This window comes from Rhinatrema bivittatum, chromosome 6 (assembly GCF_901001135.1).
Source record: "Rhinatrema bivittatum chromosome 6, aRhiBiv1.1, whole genome shotgun sequence".
NCBI classification, from domain to species: Eukaryota; Metazoa; Chordata; class Amphibia; order Gymnophiona; family Rhinatrematidae; genus Rhinatrema; species Rhinatrema bivittatum.
The window spans coordinates 287,987,777-287,994,348 of record NC_042620.1 but is presented as its reverse complement, the minus strand read 5'-3'; positions in this window follow the sequence as shown (position 1 = coordinate 287,994,348).

Sequence of the window (6,572 nt, the reverse complement as noted above, 5' to 3'; positions counted from 1 at the left end):
CTTACAAGAGTGGAAGATTGGGCATCCAAAAGGCAGATGAAATTTAATGTGGACAAGTGCAAAGTGCATATAGGGAAAAATAACCCTTGCTGTAGTTACACGATGTTAGGTTCCATATTAGGAACTACTACCTAGGAAAAAGATCTAGCCATCATAGTGGATAATACTTTAAAATCATTGGCTCAGTGTGCTGCAGCAGTCAAAAAAGCAAACAGAATGTTAGGAATTATTAGGAAGGGAATGGTTAATAAAACAGAAAATGTCATAATGCCTCTATATCGCTCCATGGTGAGACCGCACCTTGAATACTGTGTACAATTCTGATCGCCACATCTCAAAAAAAATATAGTTGCGATGGAGAAGGTACAGAGAAGGGCAACCAAAATGATAAAGGGGATGGAACAGCTCCCCTATGAGGAAAGGCTGAAGAGGTTAGGGCTGTTCAGCTTGGAGAAGAGACGGTTGAGGGGGGATATGATAGAGGTCTTTAAGATCATGAGAGGTCTTGAATGAGTAGATGTGACTCGGTTATTTACACTTTCGAATAATAGACGGACTAGGGGGAATTCCATGAAGTTAGCAAGTAGTACATTTAAGACTAATTGGAGAAAATACTTTTTCACTCAACGCATAATAAAGCTCTGGAATTTGTTGCCAGAAGATGTGGTTAGTGCAATTAGTGTAGCTGGGTTCAAAAAAGGTTTGGATAAGTTCTTGGAGGAGAAGTCCATTAACTGCTATTAATCAAGTTGACAGGGGTAGATTTTATAAATCTGCGCCAGCACGTACTTTTGTTCGAGCACCAGGTGCAAACAAGAGTACGCAGGATTTTAATAGATACGTGCATAGCCGCGTGTATCCATTAAAATCCAGGGTCGGCGCGCGCAAGGCTGCCCAAAATCGGCAACCTGCACGCGCCGAGCCGCGCAGCCTGCCTCTGTTTCCTCCACCTCCCCCCACCTTCCCCTCCCTTCCCCTACCTAACCCAGCCCTATCTAAACCCCCCCTACCTCTTGTTGTACAAGTTATGCCTGCCCGAAGCAGGCGTAACTTGCACGTGCAGGGCCGGCCACCGGCGTAACTTGCGCGTGCCGGGCCGGCCGCCGGCGCGTGATTCCCAGGCCCGGGAGCAGTTTTGGAGGCCTCGGCCGTACCCCCGAAATGCCCCCGGGCCGGAACCATGCCCGCGGCCCCGCCCCCAAATGACGTGCATCCACAACATGCCCCCGACACGCCCCCCCTCCAGGAAAGCCCCGGGACTTACGCGCGTCCCGGGGCTTGCGCGCGCCACTGAGCCTACTCAACATAGGCTCGGTGCACGCAGGGGTTACTTCGGCCAGCTTTTCGGGGGGGTACGCGCGTAACATACGCGTGTACCCCTTTGATAATCTGGCCCTTAAGGAATAGCCACTGCTATTAATTGCATCAGTAGCAAGGGATCTTCTTAGTGTTTGGGTAATTGTGACCTGGTTTGGCCTGTGTTGGAAACAGGATGCTGGGCTTGATGGATCCTTGGTCTGACCCAGCATGGCAATTTCTTATGTTCTTATGTTCTTATGTAATCTCATCCACCTTTTCTCATGGACCTTCTTCCTAGTAAATAGATATCAGGAGCAGAAGATTGCAGGGATAAGCATCTATCATACCAGTTGCTAAAGTGAATAACTGGCAATGGCCAGGTCCCCTCATATGGAATCAGATGGTAATGGTAATGTTTCTGCAATTAACGCAATAGTACATAGGTGTTAGCTAACAGTCAGGCAATTTCAACAAGCTTTAAACCTTAGTGTGAATGCTAATGCACATTAGCATATAGGCCCCCAATGCGGAATCTATTGTGAAAAGGCACAGAAGTAAGTGAACTAGTATATGTGCTTAAAGTAAGGATACATAACTGTGACCAACTTAACCTGAGAATTCACAGTTGTGCATTCACTGAAATTGGGATATCATGTCTCTAGACTTGTGTTAAATTGTACTCATAATGCTAATAGCACATATATCTGTAATACTTTTATTTTAAAAATTCCACAGTTGGACATCCCCAATAATAGATTAATTCTATGCATTGTCTAGCATTAACATCATACTGAGTCTTGATCAACATATAGCACTTGGACAATGATCCATAGCTAGGAATTGTTAAGCGCCCTACCCACAGCAGTCCCGTGCACGGGTCTGCTCACCTTCATGGTTCCACAGCGGATCCCAGGACGACCTCCCTTGCTGAAGTTGCTAGCCCTGCCAGGCCCCGGCGTCCCACAGCGGCGGTCACCGGGCCTTCCACTGCATGTCAGGCCTCACGCTGAGACTCGACGTCCTCTGCCATGTTAGCCACACCCCTACGCATGTGCGTGCGGACCGCCCAGACTCATGTAGGGCCAAGGGCAGGTCTTAGCTCCATGGCGTGCCCTGATTGATCCCTCGATATAAGGAAGTTCCTGTCTATGCTTCCTTGCCTTGGCAATCGGGTTGGTTTGTTCTAAGATTGCCTCTGCGTTTGTTCCTGCTCTTGCCAGTTCCTAATCTCGTTCCAGGATCCTTCTGTTCCAGTTCTGTTCCTGACTTGTTCCTGCATCCCAATTTCTGTGTCCTGCTTGTTCCTGTGTTTGTCTGTCTGTCTACCCAGGTAGTACCCTTGAACTGTCTTACTGGTACTGATCTCAGCTTGTTCCTGACCTGCCTGCCTGCCTGCCGCCTGCCTCAAAGACCTCAGCTTGCTCCTGACCTGCCTGCCGCCTCCCTCAAAGACCTCAGCTCGTTCCTGACCTGCCTGCCTGCCTGCCGCCTGCCTCAAGACCTCAGCCTGACTTTGACCTCATCTGACCTCCGGTACCTGACCCCCTGCTTTATTGACCATTCCTCGGACTGATCTCTGGATCTTGACCTTTGCCTGCCTGACCTTGTCTCCAGATTCTGGCTCTGTTCCTTGCCTTGTCATCACCAACTCTGTTCTGGTTCTCCGTGTTCCAACCAGCCTCCAACTTCAAATCCGATCGTGCTTCCCCTGTGTCTGTGGGCACGCCAGACTTCCATTCTCCCAGGAGACCCCGTGAGGCCCACCTAAGTCCAAGTGGCCCGGGTCCCTAAGGGCTCCCCCCGGGGGGACCTCGGGCTTCCAGTGGTGAAGCTCATCCTAGCCTCTGTCTCCTCCAGTGCTCTGCCCCCTGGGGGCAGTTACCTCCTCTTCCCTTTCAGGAGGCATTCCTACTGTCCCAGGACAAGGGTCCACCCCTGAGCACAACAGGAATCCCATCTTCTGCAGGACTAGGGATATTCACTCCCAGCCCCTACGTTCCAACAACAGGTCAGGTTTCCAGGATATCTCTAATGAATATTGCATGCATACGGGCCTCCACTGTATGCAAATATATCTCATATATATTCATTAGGAATGTCCTGTATACTCAATATGTTGGTGGCCTTTGAGAGCTGAGAGTAGATAACGTCTAGCAGAAGATCTAATTCCTAGCTGTGGATTCGCTCCAAATTCCACGAGTTGATCAAGACTGAGTATGATGTTAGTTAATTACTTAGCAATCCTTGATGGGAAGTAGAAATTAGGGGTGTGCATTCATTTTCGCCGTATTGGCGATCCGCAACGTATATTACACTATTCGTAGTATTCGTGGGGAAGTGAAACGTATCACGATTCCCCACGAATACACAAATCTTCCCCAAATTATACGGCCACCTAAATAAAAATTTAAACAAACCCCCCACCCCCCAAGACTTACCAAAACTCCCTGGTGGTCCAGTGGGAGGTCCGGGAGCCATTCCCTGCACTCACACCCTCGGGTGCCAGTTTCATCATGGCGCTGAGTCTTTGTCACAGGGGCTACCGGTGCCATTGGTCAGCCCCTGTCACATGGCCATCGGCGCCATCTTGTGCTCCTACCATGTGACAGGGGCTGACCAATGGCACCGGTAGCCCCTGTGACATAATATGGGCAAAGGCTATCGACACCATTTTGAGTACTGGCATCGGACGGCTGGAGTGCAGGAGGTCACTCCGGGACCCCCGTTGGACCCCCAGGGACTTTTGTCCAGCTTGGGGGCGCCTCCTGACTCCCACAAGACTTGCCAAAAGTCCAGCGTGGGTCCCGGAGCGACCTCCTGCACACCATCCGTCCGATGCCAGTACTCAAAATGGCGCCAATCGCCTTTGCCCTCCCTATGTCACAGGTACCGATGGTCAGCCCCTGTGACATAGTAAGGGCAAAGGCGATCAACACCATTTTGAATACTGGCAGCAGATCGCCTTTGCCCTCACCATGTCACAGGGGCCGACCGTCAGTACCTGTGACATAGTGAGGGCAAAGGCGATTGGCACCATTTTGAGTACTGGCATCGGATGGCCGGCATGCAGGAGGTCGCTCCCGGACCCCCGCTGGAATTTTGGCAAGTCTTGTGGGGGTCAGGAGGCCCTCCCAAGCTGGCCAAAAATCTCTGGGGGTCCAACGGGGGTCCCGGAGCGACTTCCTCCACTCCAGCCATCCGATGCCAGTACTCAAAATGGCGTCGATAGCCTTTGCCCATATTATGTCACAGGGGCTACCGGTGCCATTGGTCAGCCCCTGTCACATGGTAGGAGCACAAGATGGCACCGATGACCATGTGACAGGGGCTGACCAATGGCACCAGTAGCCCTTGTGACAAAGGCTATCGGCGCCATGATGAAACCGGTATCGAAGGTGTGAGAGTGCAGGGGATGACTTCCGGACTCCCTGCTGGACCATCAGGGAGTTTTGGTAAGTCTTGGGGGGGTCAGGAGGGAGGGGGGTTGTAGTTAATTTTAATTTTAGCTGGGACACGAATAGAATTCGCCGTATTAACGCATCGGGGCGCCATATGGCCGAATGCAACGTATCTGCTCCCCGACTAATCCAAATCACGAATGCAACGTATGGCGTCCCTCTGCACATCCCTAGTAGAAATAAATATTGAGCAGCAGTGAAAATATAGTAGCTCTGAATGTATAGGAGGACATTAGGGATGTGAATCGTTTTCCATATCGTCTTAACGATAGAAATCGTGTGGCAGGGCAAGAAAATCGTCTTAGGCACGATTTTTTAGTTAAAAAATCGTTAAAAATCGTTTTTTCCGATTAGTGCGCACTAACTCGAGTTAGTGCGCACTAACAGGAGTTAGTGCGCACTAACTGGGAGTTAGTGCGCACTAACTGGGAGTTAGTGCGCACTAACTGAAAATGATACAATTTGACACTTTTCAGGTCAGTTAAGGTCAGTTTAGGAATGAATATGTATTCCTATTGGCTGCCCTCTTATTTATTCATGTTACCAAGTTTCCTACTGACAGTATATGGGGGATGGGAAATGGAAACAGTTGGTAGCTTGACAAAACAAGTAATGTGATCAGTCAATGTGACTAGAACTTGTGCCCTAACCCTGATACCAGGGGTATTGTGATCTTCCTGCACACAGTGCCCTATCCCTATTAATACCAGGAGTGTTGTGATCTTCCTGCACACAGTGCCCTATCCCTAATACCAGGGGTGTTGTGATCTTCCTGCACACAGTGCCCTATTCCTGATACTGGGGGTGTTGTGATCTTCCTGCACGCAGTGCCCTATTCCTGATACCGGGGGTGTTGTGATCTTCTTGCACACATCCCGATATCAGGGATAGGGCACTGCATGCAGGAAGATCACAACACTCCTGGTATTAATAGGGATAGGGCACTGCATGCAGGAAGATCACAACACTCCTGGTATTAATAGGGATAGGGCACTGCATGCAGGAAGATCACAATACCCCGGAGGAGTGAGGGTCAGGCAGCTCCCCCCTGTCTGTGAAGCCAGCCTCTCACTAGTAATGCAGGGAGGGAGCTGTCTCAGACTTCACCATCCTCCCCCCCCCCCTTACCCACACACCATTCACTAGCTGGGACATGGGGGAAGTCAGGAGTGAGGGTCAGGCAGCTCCCCCCTGTCTGTGAAGCCAGCCTCTCACTAGTAATGCAGGGAGGGAGCTGTCTCAGACTTCACCATCCACCCCCCCCCCCCCCACCCACACACCATTCACTAGCTGGGACATGGGGGGAAGTCAGGAGTGAGGGACAGGCAGCTCCCCCCTGTCTGTGAAGCCAGCCTCTCACTAGTAATGCAGGGAGGGAGCTGTCTCAGACTTCACCATCCTCCCCCCCCCCCCTCACACACACACCATTCACTAACTGGGACATGGGGGAAGTCAGGAGTGAGGGTCAGGCAGCTCCCCCCTGCCTGTGAAGCCAGCCTCTCACTAGTAATGCAGGGAGGGAGCTGTCTCAAACTTCACCATCCTCCCCCCCCCCCTCACCCACACACCATTCACTAGCTGGGACATGGGGGAAGTCAGGAGTGAGGGTCAGGCAGCTCCCCCCTGTCTGTGAAGCCAGCCTCTCACTAGTAATGCAGGGAGGGAGCTGTCTCAGACTTCACCATCCTCCCCCCCCCTCACCCACACACCATTCACTAGCTGGGACATGGGGGAAGTCAGGAGTGAGGGTCAGGCAGCTCCCCCCTGTCTGTGAAGCCAGCCTCTCACTAGTAATGCAGGGAGGGAGCTGTCTCA